Below are 19,173 nucleotides of genomic sequence, written 5' to 3' on the forward strand. Positions count from 1 at the left end.
TTGGAATTCTCCAGTTACATGTAAGTATACTATGAATTTTCAAAGGCAGCAACTGTCTTTGTTTCTGTATGTCTAGCACCTAACACAGCTATCAGAGCCCATATCAAGCCATAGGAAATCGATTGTGGTGTAGGGGATGAATTAATTACCAATTAACAGATAGATTTATGAAAAATAAATTCATGTCAGAAAATCTAAATTCTAAGCAATTTTGTTTACCTCTGACTGTTTGTGGAGCTTCTTTTCTCTTTATTTCCTCAAGCCTCACTATTGCAATTACAACTTTAAGAATCCTTTGATTCTTCATCTCTGAGGCATATGTTCTTTAAAAAATAACAATAATTTCCATTTTAAAAACCTCAAATTAGACTTGATAACTTTAATTTAGAAAAACATCAAAAGAATCTATGTTTCCTCAGTATACAAATTTGAATAAAGTTGCATTTAAATAAGTTCTCACATTCATACAGAGTATCTTCAATTTGTGGATTTCAAATGCAAAATAGAGACTTCACATTGCTTACAAAATGGTCCTTTGGGATCTAAACTTATTATAATTGAAGTCTGAAGTCCTAATTGTGTTACTTTGTGTAATGTGTCCTCTATATAGATATTACTCAATGCCTGCAAATTCAAGAAGTTGGAAATGGAGTCGGTATAATGCAAGGGAGATTTATGCTAAGAAGGTTCTGTGTTGTCATGATTAAAAATTTTCCACACATTATATGAATCCTATTGATCATTGCAGGAAGCAGAAAAGTGTGCTGTTCATTGATTTTCTGTGGCTACTGAATGCATTAGGTCTGACACTTTTGATGGGTAGGCAGGTTTTCAAAGGAAGTTCAGTGAAGCTAATCTTAGTTCAGAGGAATATTCACAATGGAATAAGAAACCTTGTAATTGCAAGAGAAAATACAAGAGTCAGAGGACTATATTATGAGCCATATCAGCATAAAAATTTGACAAGAGACACTTTCCAGGAGACCATAATAAAACATATCAACGTTTTGATGCTGTTTTTCACAAATGTAGCAATTATTAGATAAATTGGGTTTTGGCTTTTTCACCCTTCAGCCAAGACAGTGAAGCAAAGCAATTACTTCTTTTATCTTCTTAGCTAAGGGAAGTCATCAGAAGTCTGTCAAGTTCATAAAAATATAAGTGAATAAATTACATAATTGAATCACATAAGTGAAACTGATAGCAATAAATTCAATATTTTATTTCTAATTCTCTTTACTATTGTACTGGTTTCTTAAAATACAAATTTTCATCTATCAGTTTTATCAAAGACTACTAAAGTAGAGAGAGTGATAGAAAATTCAAATCATAAAGACTTATTCTACCCTGGGAATTAATTCTTATTTTAAAATTAAAGCTAGAAAGTATGATCTTGTATCCCTGTTGGAATCTGTCTTAATGACTTATTAATACAATGTCAGAGTACAATATTACTTATCAGTAGTACAAAATAGTGTCAAAGTGCTATGTGTATTTTTCCAGTACATTAAGTACCAGGGCACTGTGTCTCTTTCAGGTGATGATTAATTAAATTAGCATAACCCAAGTGGTCTTTTATGCCCACAAACAAATATATACTTGGCAATCGGCCTTCTCATTTTTTTTCAATCATTTAGCATGCAAGCATACAACTTAAATTTATAAGAGTAAATGATGACTTATAGACTTTCGATATCATATTCCAATTTAATGAAATCCTCTCCCTGGGCACAGTAACATTTTTCCTCACTGCTTTTAGAAATTTGCCCTTCAATATAGAAAGCTACTGTAAATTATCAATCATGTGGCGTATTTGAATTTAAAAATATTTTACTTTGTGATTATCAAAATGTTATGAGAATTAAGTATATTAAATTATTACAACAGCTATATTATTTCATTACTAGTATTTACCACATGGGGTTTTGGGCTTGACATCTGTTCAGGACAAGCATTTCAAAATCTGGTCAAGAAAAGGGTTTAATGCAAGGTTCTGAGGCTTTGAATTTGAGAAAGATGGGGTGAACGGGATTTCCTGTGTTTATTGGTGTTTTCTGAGAAAATTAATTACAATATCCAGATATGAATCTAGAACTTTATACCATAAGTCTAATGTTCTTTTTTCATGTTCCAATTTTATCTGGTAGTCCCCCTCCCCTTTCCCCCTCCCCTTCCCCCTCCCCTTCCCCTTCCCCTTCTCCTTCTTCTTCTTGAATTAAATTAAAACCCCAAAAAGTAGGCCAGGCGCTGTGGCTCACGCCTGTAATCCCAGCACTTTGGGAGGCTGAGGCGGGCGGATCACGAGGCCAGGAGATGGAGACCATCCTGACTAACACAGTGAAACCCCGTCTCTACTAAAAATACAAAAAAATTAGGCGGGCCTGGTGGTGGGCGCCTGTAGTCCCAGCTACTCGGCGTGAACCCGGGAGGCGGAGCTTGCAGCGAGCTGCGATTGCGCCACTGCACTCCAACCTGGGTGACAGAGCAAGAATCCGTCTCAAAAAAAAAAAAAAAAGTACTAAGAAAGATCTGCTCTAGTTGAGTAAATGACCCTTGGTTCTGTAACCCAATAGACTATTACAAAGGTATGTAATCTTACCTCTTTAAAATGATTTTGGCTCCTCTCCCCCCACCCTCTGCCTCTGAAAAACTAAATCCTATGACTTTTTTTTTTTTTTTCCATGCCCCTTACATCTTTTGCCTTAAAGAGCCAGGCTCTGTTTTCCTTATGGTACATTTGAAGATATTCATTTTAATTTTTTTCCAGAAATGATGACATCAGAAAAATACAATTGCTGTAAAGAAAGCAAAAAAATTCTAATGATAGGATTTATTCTGGGAAATGTATATTTTGTAGCTGAGATTACATGATGCTGTACTGAACTTGACCAAAAACTTACCAAGAAAGTAGTATTACACATAGAGTAATTTAGGTGAAGAAGGCTACAATAAAACTTCATATTGTATTCCAGTCTAGAAATTGGAAGGATTGAGGATAGTTTAGGGTTTTGTTGAGAGGATAAAGACCAAAGTGATGAGAGGCTGGAGTTTATGTCAAACGAATAACTGAGGGAAAACAGGATGTTTCATTTAGTAAGAGATTAAGCCAGAGGCTTTGATAATTCTCTACAAATATTTGAGAGGCTGTTTCATGAAAACGACTCCATTTTGGTCTTGCGTATTTCAGCAGAAACAATGGGTAAAAGTTGCAGAGACAAATGTGTGGTTCAATAAAAGGATAAACATATTATTTCAAGAGTTAGAGATTCACAAAGAAGGAATGATCTGACCTATAACATTGGAGGCATCAAAGCATTTATGCACTTGATATATGATCTTTCCTAAAAAGGTAGTATTGTTTTCTTAGGCTTATAGTCTTAGAAAATAATAACTTTAGAAACTATTGAAGTTTTCATAATAGGTAGTCAATTTAAGATAGAAAAAAAATGATCTCTAAAAGTTGAGGCTTTGTTGACATTTCACCCTACTCACTGTATTTTCATTTGAAGTCCCTATATATTTTAAGACAATTCAAAAAATAAAAATAAAAATCTCATACTGCCTCTGTCATGTCAATTTAAAATGGCACCTTTAGTAGAATTTATGTCTGTATTAGCACCCCGACATTTTCTATCCTTTTTTTCCCTATAGGTGTCAAAACGCATTACAAGGTACTTATGGTGATCAGTTCTGAGACAGAATGGTAGAAATGAGATAAAATGTAAATGAAGAAAAATGATTCTTAAGTAGCAAGGTATAATCTAAATTACCTTCTGTCAAGCTTTAAAAGACATACAGAAAGAGCAACATAACCTTTATGCTCCACAAATTTGTATGATAAGATTTATTTATTTGTCTTAAATGTTGCGGACACCCCAAAGGCAAATCCCTGGAAATCATGAGTTATGGCTGCAGATTTTTGCCTCTGTAAAATATAAACAAATTTAGTGAGAGTGGCCATTGAAAATATAAACCATGGTCTTTATTTTCAGTGATACAGAAAAAAAAATAAAGCTATTTTTCTCTATTTCATCATGTTAGATGCTTTATCTTCCAGCAAACCAAACAGTCCATTCATGGGTTTTGCCTTCACAACTCTCATCAGGAATATGTGACCCACGCTGCTAAAAAGAACTGCCTGAGACTGGGTAATTTATAAAGTAAAGGGGTTTAGCTAACTCACAGTTCCACATTGCTGGGTGGTGAGTGGTGCTCAGGAAGCTTACAATCATGGTGGAAGGGGAAGCAAACATGTTCTTCTTCACATGGTGGCAGGAGAGAGAAGTGCAGAACAAAGGGGGAAAGCCCCTTATAAAACCATCAGATACCGTGAGAACTCACTATCATGAGAACTGCATGGAGGAACCACCTCCATGATCTAATTACCTCCCATGAGGTCCCTCCCCCAATACAGGGGGATTACAATTTGGATTACAATTTAAGATGGGATTTTAGTTGGTGACACAGCCAAACCATATCAAGATAGTAATCACGTTTTTTTTTAAAGAATTCTGTTTGAATATATTATCACTTACTATTTATCTATTATAAAAGCCTTCTTTATTTAGATAAATCATCCTGTATATCTGAGATCTGTGGCCCATAGAAATAACAAGGTTAAAGTGTTAACAAGAAATTAATGAAGTCATATATGTTTGAGGTTTAAACAAATCATGAAATGAAGATCATGTTATTCATTCATGAGCATTATTTATTGTTATTTCACTGTTTACCAACTGCAGTTAAGTGATACATATTTTAAGATGGAATTTTGTGAAAATTGTAGGAATTACTCTTTCCTCTTAAATAAGTTTTATGTGTTAAAATTAAGCGTCAGTGTTTCCTTTCAGGTTTTATATTTATCCCCAAAGGGAGAAGTAAAATCATCACACAGCAGAACAATGGGAGTAAATTGTAGAATTTATCTATCAGGAATATAAAGGATAGGATCATTTTTGAAAGATAACATTCTGAAATGTTTACACATTCTAAATCTCATAGATATGCTGTTATCTGGAATCTGAAAAAAAAGAATAAAGAACAGTTTTACATTTCAAATGGTTCCCCAAGCAATAATGTAGATGAAAACAATTATAATTTAACTTTCTTACAACCAGAAAAAAATGCCTGTCAATTGGAATATCAGCCTATTGTCAATAAAAGTGATTCTCTGAACTTAATTTCAAAATACCTTACCAGTATTCCTTGAACATAAGAAAGTGCTAGCAGGAAGGACTCCAGAGTATATGTGAAATAGGTTTAAAGGAAAAAAACTAATAAAAGTAAACAAACAAATATATAAAATATGTTACTATTGTTTTCTATTTTATTTTTTGAAAAATATTTTTAAATATACCATTTCACCCTTAATTTTAACACATAAAACTTTTTTTTCTTTTTTGTAGATCTGTCTCTATGAAAGAAAAGATTGTAGGTAGGCATTATCAATTATGCAATCTATCAGTGAAAGGGATGTGTGAATGTGCCCTTGAGTAGCAGCCATTAGAATGACAGATCACTGCATTTTCTCTTCAGTTATAAATTTTACTACCCCTGGAAATACTGATAACTTTTTGGAAGACTGTATCTATACCGTTTCATCTAGTCTTTATTGATATATGATTTTAAAATATTTTCTTGGTTGGTACAGACAGCACTAATGATGCATGTAGCTTGCCAAAATAGACATTTTTGTTTATAAATGTTAGGAGAATTTTGTATAATCTTAGATACCACATACCTTACCTGGGGAAACTCAAAATGAAATATCACATTTTATTTTCGTATTTGACTTTCCAAAATCGGATACCATAAATATGAGCTTTGAAATTTATTGAGCTCCAATGATGTTCTTTGCCAGATCAAATATTCTACTGCAATTTCAATTTACTAAATTTATGTGTGAAAATTAAAATTTAATCTTAAAAAGTTTAAATATCACTGGTATTATTATTCCCTAAAATAAGTTTTTATTTTTGTAAGTCTTAAAACTTTTGGAGTAACTGGGGTACAAATTAACAAAGCACAGTCCATTTATTTCATCAAAAATTCACAGCAGATTTCAACCTGCTTGAGAAATGCTTAATTTAAATAGAAATAAAATGTGCTTACATGAATAAAAATTAGTGATAACTTTCCATTTCCTGATATGCATATTGTGACATTAAAAATTATGTAACATTTTATTTAAGGTATATACAGAAAGTGTCATCAGTAAATTGTTGTTTCTTGTCCACTAAAACTTGCTTTTAGATATTCTATATTGCCAAATAACTCTTACTAATTTTTTTTTTGTTTAGTTTTCTTTGTTGTACTTCTTCAAATAATGGTTATTCTCTGGAATTTCCAGCAACGTGGTGAACTAAGTTGATCTAAATGTACTCTGAATACTGAGAAATACTGGGGAAAATATGTGCAGAACAACTGAATTATGAAAAAGGAAATAAAAATATCCATATTCCACAAATGAAGAAGTAAAATAATGTTGGTTTTGAGGGTGCCAGTCTATGCAGCTCAGATAGTTCCAGAATTTTAGCACCAAGGTAACAAAAGGACATAAACTACAGTCCTCCTGGATGAGAGGATGATATGTTGATACCTGTAAGAATCCAAATCATGGAAGTGATTCCTCTATGAGTTGAGAATAAGTAAAATTCACCTTGAAATGACAGTAATCAAAACAGTGTGGTACTGGTATAATGAGAGGCATGTAAACCAATGAAAAAGAATATATAGCTCAGAAATAAAACCTTCTATGTAGGTTCACATTATTTTCAACACAAATGCCAAGGCCATGCAATGGAGAAAGATTACTCTTCTAAACAAATTATGTTGGGAAAACTGGATGACTACATGCAAATGAATGAAATTGGACCCTTGCCTTGTGACTTATACAAAAACCAACTCAAAATGAATTAAAGACCTAAACATAAGAGCTAAATGTCTACAGCTGTTAGAAGAAAACACAGCAGAAAAGATTCATGACACTGGATTTGGCAATTATTTGTTGGATATAACATCAAAAACTCACAAAAGAAAAAAATGGGTAAATTGTACTTGATAAAAATTAAAAACATCTGTTTATCGAAGGATATTCTCAACAGATTAAAAATTTAAGGAATGAAAAATAATTGCAAATAATGTATCTAATATGAAATTAATATCCAGATTATATAAAGAATTCCTACGACTCAACTACAAAAAAAGTTGATTCAAAAATAAACAAAATACTTGAATATATATTTCTCTCCAAAGCAGATCAACAAATAGCCAATAAACACTTGAAAAAAAGCTCAGAATTTGTAATCATCAGGTAAATGCCAATCACAAACAAAGAGATAGCACTTTATACCTGTTAGAATGGGATGGCTATTACTAAAAACAACAACAACAACAACAAGAACCACCAAGAAAATAATGCGTTGGCAAAGATGTGGAGAAAGTGGAAATCTTGTGTATTGATGGTGGGAATGTAAAATGGTGAATCTGCTATGGAACACAGTAATCTATATAGCAGAAAATTAAAAATAGAATTACCATATGGTCCAGCAATTCTGACTATATTTCCAAAAAGATAGAAAACAAGGACTTGAACAGATATTTGTGGACCCAAGTTCATAATTAACATTACACACAGTAGTCAAAGGGAAGCAATCTAAGTGTCCATTGATAGATGTACTGATAAATAAAATGATGTAGATACATAGGATATTTTTCAGCCTTAAAAAGAACATCCTGGCACTGGATGCAGCATAGATGAACTCTAAAGACATGATAAATGAAATAAGCTGGTCACAGAAGGAAAAATACTGTATAAATTCACGTATGTGAGATGCTTAGATTTGTCAAATAGAAACAGAAAGTAACATGGTGGTTACCTGAGACTGGGGGGAGAATAAAAAAGAGTCATTGTTTAATGGGTACTGAATTTCAGATAGGGAAGATGAAGAGTTTTGGAGAAGGATGGTGGCGATGATTGTACAACACTGTGATTGTACTTCATGTCACTGAACTGTACACTTAAAGATGGCTAAAATGGATGGTAAATTTTATGTTATATATTCTTTACCATAATTTTTAAAAAACAAAGCTCAGTTGGGTGGCAGAGAAACTTGTAACATAACTGTATTTTATGAATTATGTTACATTCTCTTCAAAAAGTCAATAAATTTACTTGAAAATATGGCTACCCAAGCTGGTATAACCTAACTCACTGTGAATCAGCTAGTCAGTTATCTAGCTAGTTAAAATTACCTGTGTCATTTATGTGTATATCCATTGTAAGAAAATGTGTGCTATAAAATTTAAAACATACATTTTCTAGTAATTTTTATACTTATGATACATGAATAGGCAAATGTAGTTATAAGAAAAACTTTTCTTATGTGTTGCTTTGGACACGTTATCTAGCAAGGACAATGTGTTTCTCCGAGGCTTTGGTGGCCATTTCCTATTTCCATTACTTTCCTTTCACTGTAATTTTGAAGAGGTAACAGATTTTATTCTCTTCATTCAAAATAAATTATTTAATTGCTGAGGGGAGGAAATAAAAGGCAAATATATAATTTAGATATTATCTACCATATATGTTGTCTCATAACAGATATTGGACACTAAGAAATATTTATTTGAACTGAATAAATGAGTTTCAATTGAAACTTTATTTCAGGTTGATTTTAAGCTTTCAACAGATATTTACACTTGTTCAAGAAATTAAAATCCAATATATTTTTATTTAACTAGTTATTTATTTGTTGTGAGTACTTATTGCTTTTAAATGTATAATTATAAAAATACTTTAGGATTAGTGAAAGAAAGACTTCAACAAATTAACTCCAATATATGTTGCTCACATAACAATTTTAAATTGATATATTACCTTAAACTGCACTGCAACCATATATTTTTAGCTTTCTTACTGAATTTAATAAAATATTCCTGTGAAGTCTTTATAGTTATAAACATTTTTGATGATAATTTCATTTTGGATCAATGTTTCTTCCTCCTGGCAGGAAATATTTTATTTAAGTTGGTCTGCTGACTATAATATTTCTGCTAAATGTAGTGAGGAAAAAATAATTTAAATTTTAAATTCATTTTAATTTGATTACTAAATACCCTTTAGGGACAACATTTTTCTGTCAAGATAATTAATAATTTTAAAATATGTTTTCAATATGTATTTGCCTGCAAGAAAATATATAATACAATGTCTTGGGAGAACATCCATTGTATATTTCTAACTGTGATATTTTCTATGTAACTGCTTGGAATGTGGCTACATTAATATCCAAAATTAAACATAAAAGATACACATTGTTTTTGCAAAGTCAGCCCCTGAGATAATAGCTTACTAATATCAAAAATAACTAAAATATTTTACTTCTATCAGCTTAACCAGTTTCTAATTTGTTTCCCTGAATTGTATCAAGATCCTTACTGATACAACTATTTCACTTTACAAGCTCTTTCTCTCATATCTACATTTCCAAAATACATATTGAGTGACTATTATCTGAATGAAATTCTTTTAACCTTTGTTCAAAACAGTAATGTTTTCAAAGGAGAGGAACAAAACAATGCTAAGTAAAGTGCGTATTGAGAAAACTCAAGCACTAAACGTAAGTTATTATTTTCATTTGCAAATGATAGCACAAGGCAGGTGGCATTATTTTTTTCTTTTTTAATTGTTTTGTTTTTTGAATCAAGTGGAGAAACACCTTTCATGACTTGGGAAAGAGTGCTATTTGTAAAAGTTTTATTCTCCGATGATTAAAATATTTATAGATATCAAAAGGTGGGTGAATGGTAGTGAATGTTGAGATGGGGTAGAGAAGAATGTGTTTAAGGGAGTCATTGATACCAAACCAGAATGCAGGCCTAGCTCATATGGAAAAACAAAACAAAGCAAAACAAAACAAAACATGGAAGTGTTTTAAGCTTGATTTAGTGGGAGATAGAAATCAATCTTTTAATGAAAATTCAAAGCTAATATTAGAATAAAGCTGGATTATCAAGGATAAACCTTTTCTATAAATACTGTGTTGAATAAATATGTTGAGAATCAGTGTGGCATAGTGAAGAAAATCTAAAACTCTAATGTTAGATCTAATGGAATGGGAATCCTGATTTTGCCTCTTGAGGGGTTATCGAATTTACTAGAAGTATGTAAATAATCTGTACCCTCATTTCATATATAAAATGTGAATAGTAAACTCTCTTTTGAGATTTTCTAAGAATTAAACAAGGTAAAATGTAAAGTTCAAGTAAATGAGCTGGACTATAGAAAGTACTGTTTATTGCTGTTGTTCTTAATTATTTATATTTTAATAATAGCATAATTACTTTGTTTTTGTAGGGAACTATCCTTCAATATGCAGACCTGTGTCTACTGGTAGATAACCTTTACATTTTAGTCATACAGTTATGAACAAAAGCTGGATGTAGGAAAAATAATAACATAACCTTTATTGCTGTACTTATGAAATTAAAATTCTCTGAAGCCAAATTTTATAGTCCATTAATTTCATGTCCTTCTTTACAGAATGCCTGCAAGTTTAATGGCCAACAACATGTTTAGGTGCAGTGCCCTTTGTACTTAAGTGTGATGCCTTAGAAAGAATTGAGAAATATTCTAACCAGTGGACCTAAACACTGGAGACTGTTATATTGATTTAGTTAAAGTGGGTCAGAAATTAACTCCTGCCACAAAGTGAAGTATTTTGTTTGGTTTTGAAAAATAAGAAAAAAAAATCAGGAATGTAGAATGCTACAATGCCAATACCAAGGAGAAGCAGTTAAAATAAGTTTCTACGTTGGTATCGGTCCTTGCTTCATTGATTTTCGTAACCTATCTTAGAAGAGGATGGCTTAGATGAAAATGCTGTAGCAGATCCTAGAAGGCTCTACAGTTTAACACTGTCAGTAAACCCCATATTTCACAGCTGAAAGTCAAGTTCTTTCTTGAGAGAGGTATGAAGAGTGCACCTCCATAACTGCTACAAGTGGTGAATTGTGACAGAATGATGAATAGTTGTTAGACTCCTCATTCTTTCAAATAACTAGTAATATCTGTACCTTAAGGTAGCAGTAAACAAAATGACTTCTTTGGTCATCATTATATTGCATCAGCATGCATGACTAAATTTTATAATGAGGTTTGAATAATCAAAATTATGCATTTACATCCCCGTACTACATTAATTAATAATTTTTTTCAATAGTTTTACCAGGTCCTAGCCTGAAAACACCAATATCAAGGTTTATTAACCAGATTAAAATTTACAGAATTAAGTTGGCAACAAAGGATTATACCCCAAAATCTTTTTGAAATTACGTTCAAAATAGGTTACTCTGTATGAAAGATAATGTATATAAAACATAATATTTTTGTTCCATACTGCATAATATTATCTAATACTTTGGAGGAAATTAGTGAATGACTATTTGCTAAAATAATGAACTGATTTATTAACTGCTTTCTTGTTGGTTATCAACGTGTAAGTTATTGAGAAATAAAGGACATATTTAAGTAAAACCAATTTTCCCCCTGAGTACGACAGCACTGGAATAAACTGCATTTGGATTTTCCAGTAGTTGGTTAAAAATTTTATTAAAATACACAACAAGTTCTCTTCTAATTTATTTCTACACCTCATTGTTTGTTTCATCTTCTTTTATTTTTTTATTCCAATGAATAAATTCCAAGCATTTATTAGTGCCTTACATACACTAATTACTGTTTTTTGAATAAATACATGCTGTTGGGTAGAGTACAACACATGAGGGCAAAGAGACGCTCGCTCTTTCTCTTTCATCAAAGTACTAACAGGAATTACCGGAACCTTTTCCTTATCTGAAAGACACTTGTAAACTCATGGTTTTCACTCTGTCTACATTTTCAAGAGAGCCAAATATTCAACATTAAAACATGACTTTAAAGAAAATAGCAGAGTAAAAATTAAAATGAAACGTTATGGATCTAGTAGTTTTCAAGAAAGATTGTGGGCTGGGCATGGTGGCTCAGGTCTGTAATCCCAGCACTTTGGGAGGCCTAGGTGGGTGGATCACCTGAGGTCAGGAGTTCGCGACCAGCCTGGCCAACATAGTGAAACCCCATCTCTACTAAAAATACAAAAATTGGCCAAGTGCGGTGGTGGGCACCTGTAATCCCAGCCACCTGGGAGGCTGATGCAGGAGAATCATTTGAACCTGGGAGGCGGAGGTTGCAGTAAGCCAAGACTGCACCATTGTACTCTAGCCTGGGAAACAAGAGCAAAACCCCATCTAAAAAACAAACAAACAAAAAAACAAAAACAGAATGATTGTGAAGCCGGGGGCATGGTGGCTCATGCCTGTAATCCTGCCAATTTGGGAGGCTAAGGCAGGAGAATCACTTGAGGTCAGGAGTTTGAAACCAGCCTGGCTAACATGATAAAACTCCATCTCTACTAAAAATACAAAAATTAGCTGGGCATAGCGGCACCACCTGTAATCCCAGCTACTCGGGAGGCTGAGCCACAAGAATCACTTGAACCCAGGAGGCGGAGGTCACCTGAGCTGGGATCACGCCACTACACTCCACCCTGGGCAACAGAGTGAGACTCTATCTCAGAAAAAAAAACAAGCAAGCTGTGAATGAAGGCTTTTTCCAATCAGTTAGGACATTAAATGTCTGAGTACTTTTTTGAGCACTCATTTCAATACCAGTCCTCCAAAATAATGAGTCTACTCTAAAAGAACATAAGTGGGAGCTAAACACTGAGCACACATGGACATAACATGGAAACAACAGACATTGCAGGCTATTAGATGAGGTAGGAAAGGCAGAGGCTGTAGGTTGAAAAACTACCTGTTGGGTACTATGCTCACTACGTGGGAGCAAAATATCCATGTAACAAACCTACAAATGTATCTCCATATCTATAATAAAAGTGGATCCTAGGGAAATAGTTACAGAAATTTGGAAAGACAGTTCCGTAAGGATATTAATCACATTATTTGTTACTGCAAAACAATTGGAAGCAACCCAAATTTTGTCAGTGAAGTTTTGGTAAAATAAATTAAGATATATATGTAGGTGTATATATACCTATATGTAGATATAGATATATACATACACATATGTATGTATGTATATATATACACATATATACATATATACTTTTGCATACATACATATGATATATATGAGATATATATACACTTATATATATAATACAACCTTCATTATTTTTAAAATTTTTTCCTAAAAAAAGACTTGCAGTGATGGAGAGAAAGATAAACTCTCAATATTTAATGCAATATTTTGAGGCTTTTTATTTACTATTTCATTGTCTTCTAGCTAAATTGCACATTCCATTGAAAATTTTAATAATCAAAAAATAAATTACTTGCCTAAAGGATTTTATGACCTGCGCAGTAAATTCTTTTATTCTGTTTATTTTCCCAGGCAGTGGCAAACACCCAGACCCTAGGTTTGTGCCTCAGGTATATGGTCTAATAGAAACTCTATTGCACAAAAATATGTTTTCCACAAAAATATGTTTTCCACAGTCTAAAAGGTCTCTGCGGGCAATTGTTCCTGGAAGAGCAACTCTCTGGATTTGCTTTGACTTTCAATGATGTTTCCTGCAGGCAGGCAAGACTCTAAACACAGTTTCTCTCATCCAAGCATCTGGTAAATTTTATAGACAGTAGTTTACTGATCATTCTGCCATTGAGTAGATTATTACTGACTGGTATCTGACATTCTTTTATAATGCCCTCCTGTTGAGAAAATCTGGACATGTCAAAATTGAAGCATATTTAGATGTTAAGTGTGCCAGATAATATTAAACAAAAAATCAATAATACAAATTTAAGTTGCACAAGAATTTGAAATCAAGCAGCAATGAAACACATAACTATTTCGGTGAAACTTTGAAGCTCATACACACGAGAGAGTTTAAAAATTCTCTACTGCTCATGTAAGAAATTACAACAAATTTAGTGACATAAACGAATGAATTCTATCACAGTTTTGGAAATCAGAAGTTCTAAATCAGTTTCACTGAGTTAATGGCACGACTTATTCCTTGTAGAGGCTCTGAGGTGAAAATCCTTTTATTGGCCTTTCCTAGCTTCTAAAGTTTCTTTTCTCACATTTCTGGGCTTACCCTTCCAACTTCAAAGCCAGCAGTATAACATCTTTAAATCACTACCTCCCTCTTAACATCTCTTCTGTCTTTCTAATTACTTCCCTCTTATAAGGACTCCTTTGATTAAATCAGAACCACCCACATAATCCAAGATAACCTTTCTGTCCCAAGGTCCTTAATCACACTGGCAGTCTCTTTTCCCATATAAATTAACACTAGTTTCTGTGGATTAGGGCAAAGACGTGGCATATTTATGGCCTACCATAAATCTTTAATATTAGAAATCATTATATATATTTTATGCATAATTTATACATATTTTGGACTATGTACGAAAATATAATTGAAACTCTTTCTACTCAAATATTTGACTTTCACTCAAATCTTGATATTTACTTGGCACTTATTTTTATTTTAATAATATCATGTAACAATTATTAATACTATAGTATTTCATCATATTGCATAGGTTCAGCCTTTTGAGAAATGTTTAAGGTGTTAAATACTTATATTTAGATGACTTAGATGACAGAGCAAAATTTTTTCTTTTTTTTTTTTTTTTTTTTTTTAGACAGTCTCACTCTGTAGCCCAGGCTGGAGTGCACTGGCATGATCTCGGCTCACTACAACCTCTGCCTCCTGGGTTCAAGTGATTCTCTTGTCTTCCTGCCTCAGCCTCCTGAATAGCTGGGATTATAGGCACACACCACCACACCCGGCTAATTTTTGTGTTTTTAGTGGAGACAGGGTTTCATCACATTAGCCAGGCTGGCCTTGAGCTCCTGACCTCAAGTGATCCTCCTGCCTTGGCCTCCCAAAGTGCAGAGCAACTTAGGCTGGGATAAGCTTGCATGACTTGTTTCTAACCTACTTGGTTGTCGGTTGAGCTTGCACCTGTAGTCAGCTGGTAGTCTATGGTCATATCCATATATATAGTGGTCAGCTTGGTTCTTGAAAAGCTTGATGGAAGTAACTGGGCTGCTCATCTTCAGAAATTTTGGGGGGGGTTTTCACATGGAGGTGATCATCGAGTTTAATAGAGTAGCAAAAGATGGCATGTCCCACTACAGAGCATAGGTATGTTTCATGTCTCTGCTTGCATCATAAATACTATTGTACCATTTACCAAAGTGAATTATATGGCCAAATCCAGATTAAGGGCAATAAATTCAGAAATATAAAGCTCTTGATGGAACACAGCTCTTGATGGTTTCAAAGTCAAATGACAAAAAGTTGTGCATGCTGGAATTGTAGCCATTTTTGCAATCTACCACACTTAGGATGTTGATTCCTAAACCAATTATGTCAAAGGTAATTGCATTACCATTATCACTGCAGTCAAATACAAGAGTTATTCAAATACTGTAATAGAGTTGGAATTATTTTTTCAAGGTAAACGTTTTAGGAGCTAGCAAAAGACGGGCTAGCAGAGGTGCCTATTCTATTCATCCCTCCCTAAACATTCAAAGGGCATGTGATCTAACAAATAATTTAGAAGCTCTTACCAGAACTTTTAATCTTAAGCCTAGGAAACAAACATCATATTTAGATGTGGAAAATTCCTATGATATAGTTCTAAAAATGTTTTCAATTATCTCCTGTTACCTTGATTCCAGTCCTTCCTAATAATCTTCAAACTGCCTATAACTTACCAATAATTATCAGTAATACAATATTTGTTGTATTCCTTACTTTTTGAGACATTTCTTAATTGAAATATTTTATCTGTATTTTTCTCAATAACTGACCTAAATTTTGTAGCTCATTCTGTTGTAATCCAACATTGAATAAAAATTTGAAATATTTACAAATCCTGCATAGACTGATGTGATTTACAGGTGAAATCCTACTTATCGGATGTTTATTGGAGCTTCTTTAGTGTTAAGATCTATAAATATGTAAAAGGACATGTAGGGATCCCTGATTTTAGCCTGTTAAAAACAAGCATTAAGATCAATTTAATTTGTAAGATGATAAGACAAGACAAAACAAGATAATATAATAAGACAAAAAAGAAAACACCTGTATGTTTTCCTTTTGCACCTATTTTACATGATATTCAGTTGCTGATGTTTCAGCTAAAATCATGAACATGGAAGCTGTATGGTCTTTAAGTTTTGCCATTATGTTTATGAAACAGATCACTGTTTGAAAAATCCAGAACACTAGTCCAATCCCATTGAGCAGTGACTACTATCCTGACTAGATAATTGTAATGTATACAATAATTAAAATGTTCAGATCGGTTTTATTCTCTGCTAGGTTGTAATAAAGCTTTATGGGTAGCTATAATTAACCTCTATTTATGTTAATTATGAGCTTTTAAGGATCTTGCAATTGTTTACCATGCAATTCTCTTAAAAGATGTCTGAAGCAGCATAAAGAGTATACACAGCAAGACTTGTAGCCATAGTCATTCAGTATGGAAAAATAAAAAGTTGCTGACAGTGACATGCAGAGGTATTTTTTGTTCACTATGAATTATTTAATTTGTTCCCTTATTAGGTATAGGAAGGTCATTTATGGCATCAAATAATTTTCTCAGAATGAGCTCAGGCTCTCAGTGGAGCTCCCAGGCTAACCTATGAAAGGTGGAAGATATTATCAATTTTCTCTGCATCCACCATACTATTATTGTCTCCAAGGTTAGCTGAAGAGATGTAGCGAAATTCTGCCCCAAATGAGAACATAATGGAGACTAGACCTTTGGGTCGTGTCGTTATATTTCAAGTATCAGGGCTTCGCCTCTACTAGTTCCTTTGTTACATCTGTTCCTAGAGTGCTTTCTTTTTTTGTGGTTCTTATAAGGTCCCTGATATTACCTTTGCCAACATCAAGGGCAGAATCACAATAGAAAGTATAGATGTGTAGCTCAGCAGTGGAAAGTTACTTAAAATAGAATTATTATTTTAAAATTGACATAAGAACCACAGTTTCAATTTACTTTGGATGTGAACACTAAAGTCTTCTGCTTGTATTTCTTTCATATATATATATATATATATATACATATATATGAATTGTGATATGTATATCACAACTTATTTTGTCAATTCAAAGTATATGTAACCATAACCCCAATTCATCTGAAAGACATTTATACATTTATAATTTTTAAAATTGAGAAACTTTAGTAACTGCAGGAGACTGAGGTAGAATTAATGCCAAGTATTGGGGAATTTCTACTGTTATGGGTCAAAACCTCACATTTATTTCCCTAATTACTTCTTCCAGTAGTCTCTACTCTATTTCTATATAGCAGGCACTGTATTTCAGGACCTAGAATTTTTCTTTCCTCAGGCAGCTCTTGCTACCAACTGTTAAATCAGAAATTATGCAGGATTTGAGATATTACCCTGTTAATATAACTGTCACAATTTTATAAACACACATATGTACACACAAACACACACACACACATATACATATATATATGTACACACACACACATATATATAGATTCCTGCATATATATGTACATATATGGTATATATGAAGTGTATCTAAAATATATAAATCTCTATATATGTGTGTGTATATCTCTATCTCTGTTTTTATCAATCTGTATCTATTAATAGGAACACCATACTTCTGGATCAGAGAACAGATCTTTTATTTACTCATACCTAGAACAATCTGAGAAGCAGTGGCTGCCCATGCACCAGTTCCCCACAGAGTGAAAAAAATGGTAGCAAAATCTACATGCTCTGTCCCCTGTACATGCAGGGCTTTGCACCAGACAAAATGCATCTGGGAATATAAAACCTGGAGCTTATTTAGGGAAGCTGGTACATTACACCATTCTCCCGCTGAAGAAGAGTGAGGGAGGCCTTTGTTCTGGAGTGTAAACACATCCTCTCTGAGAAAGAGTGAAGGAAGGGGGCTGAGGAGAAGGTCTTTAACTCTCTTTTACTACTCTAAAATATAAACAAGTGACTTGGGATTCATTATCCTTAGAAGGTAAGCAAAAGGATTCAAGGAAGAAGCAATTTTACTTTTCATTGGCAAGAAAAAAAATCTCTAACTTCAAAGACATGCTTCCCATGCAACCTTCTTTAAACCAAGATACCAGTACTCTTCGCTCTGAAAGCCCTGACCATGCAGAAACATGCAAATATTCATGAAGCCTTATTATCCAACACCACCATAATGTGTGTGATGGTTAATAATGAGTGTCAACTTGATTGGATTGGAGGGTGCAAAGTATTGTTCCTGGGTGTGTCTGTGAGGGTATTGCCAAAGGAAATAAACATTTGAGTCAGTGGACTGGGAGAGGCAGGCCCACCCTCAATCTGGGTGGGCACGATCTAATCAGTTGCCAGCATGGCTAGAATAAAGCAGGCAGAAGAACATGGAAGGACTTGACTTGGTGAATCTCCCAGCCTTCATCTTTCTCCCATGCTGGTGCTTCTTGCCCCAAACATAAGAACTCCAAGTTCTTCAGCTTTTGGACTCTTGGCCTTATACAAGGGATTTGTCATGGCCTCTTGAGCCTTTGGTCACAGACTGAAGGGGGCACTTTTGACTTCCCTAGTTTTTCGGTTTTGGGGCTCGGACTGGGTTCCTTCCTCCTCAGCTTGCAGACGGCCTATTGTGGGACTTCACCTTGTGATCTTTTGAGTCAATTCTCCTAATAAATTCCCCTTCATATATACACATATCCTATTAGCTCTGTCTACTTAGAGAAGCCAGACCAATACAATGTGCTTCCTCATATATTCACCAATCCTGTGCTTCTAAACTCCAAGAAATCCCTCTCTTCTTTTAAACTATAGTCCTCAAATTAATAGCATGTCTCTTCCTCTATCATCCTGGGCAGCCAACAAACAGTTTTCAATAATTTTAAACAATTCTCAAAAGATAACAAGAGCCAGTGCCTTCAAATGATTGGTGATTTCTTCTTTATAAAACCATCCTTAATGAAAGGAAAGTCAAAGTGTGAAAATAGTATGACACAAGACAAAACAAATATGGGATAAATAACAAATTCAGCAGCCCAACAATTTATACTGCCAAAGGTTCCTTCGTTTCAGCC

The 19,173-nt window shown here is 33.6% G+C and overlaps 1 long non-coding RNA gene across 1 annotated transcript in view; it reads left to right on the forward strand.

The window, feature by feature from the left end:
* LOC129397296 (uncharacterized) overlaps window positions 1-19,173 on the forward strand; it is a 339,201-nt gene that overhangs the window by 207,079 nt on the left and 112,949 nt on the right. The gene's annotated exons all lie outside the window — the stretch shown is intronic.

Source organism: Pan paniscus, chromosome 13, assembly GCF_029289425.2.
Source record: "Pan paniscus chromosome 13, NHGRI_mPanPan1-v2.0_pri, whole genome shotgun sequence".
Classification (NCBI taxonomy): Eukaryota; Metazoa; Chordata; class Mammalia; order Primates; family Hominidae; genus Pan; species Pan paniscus.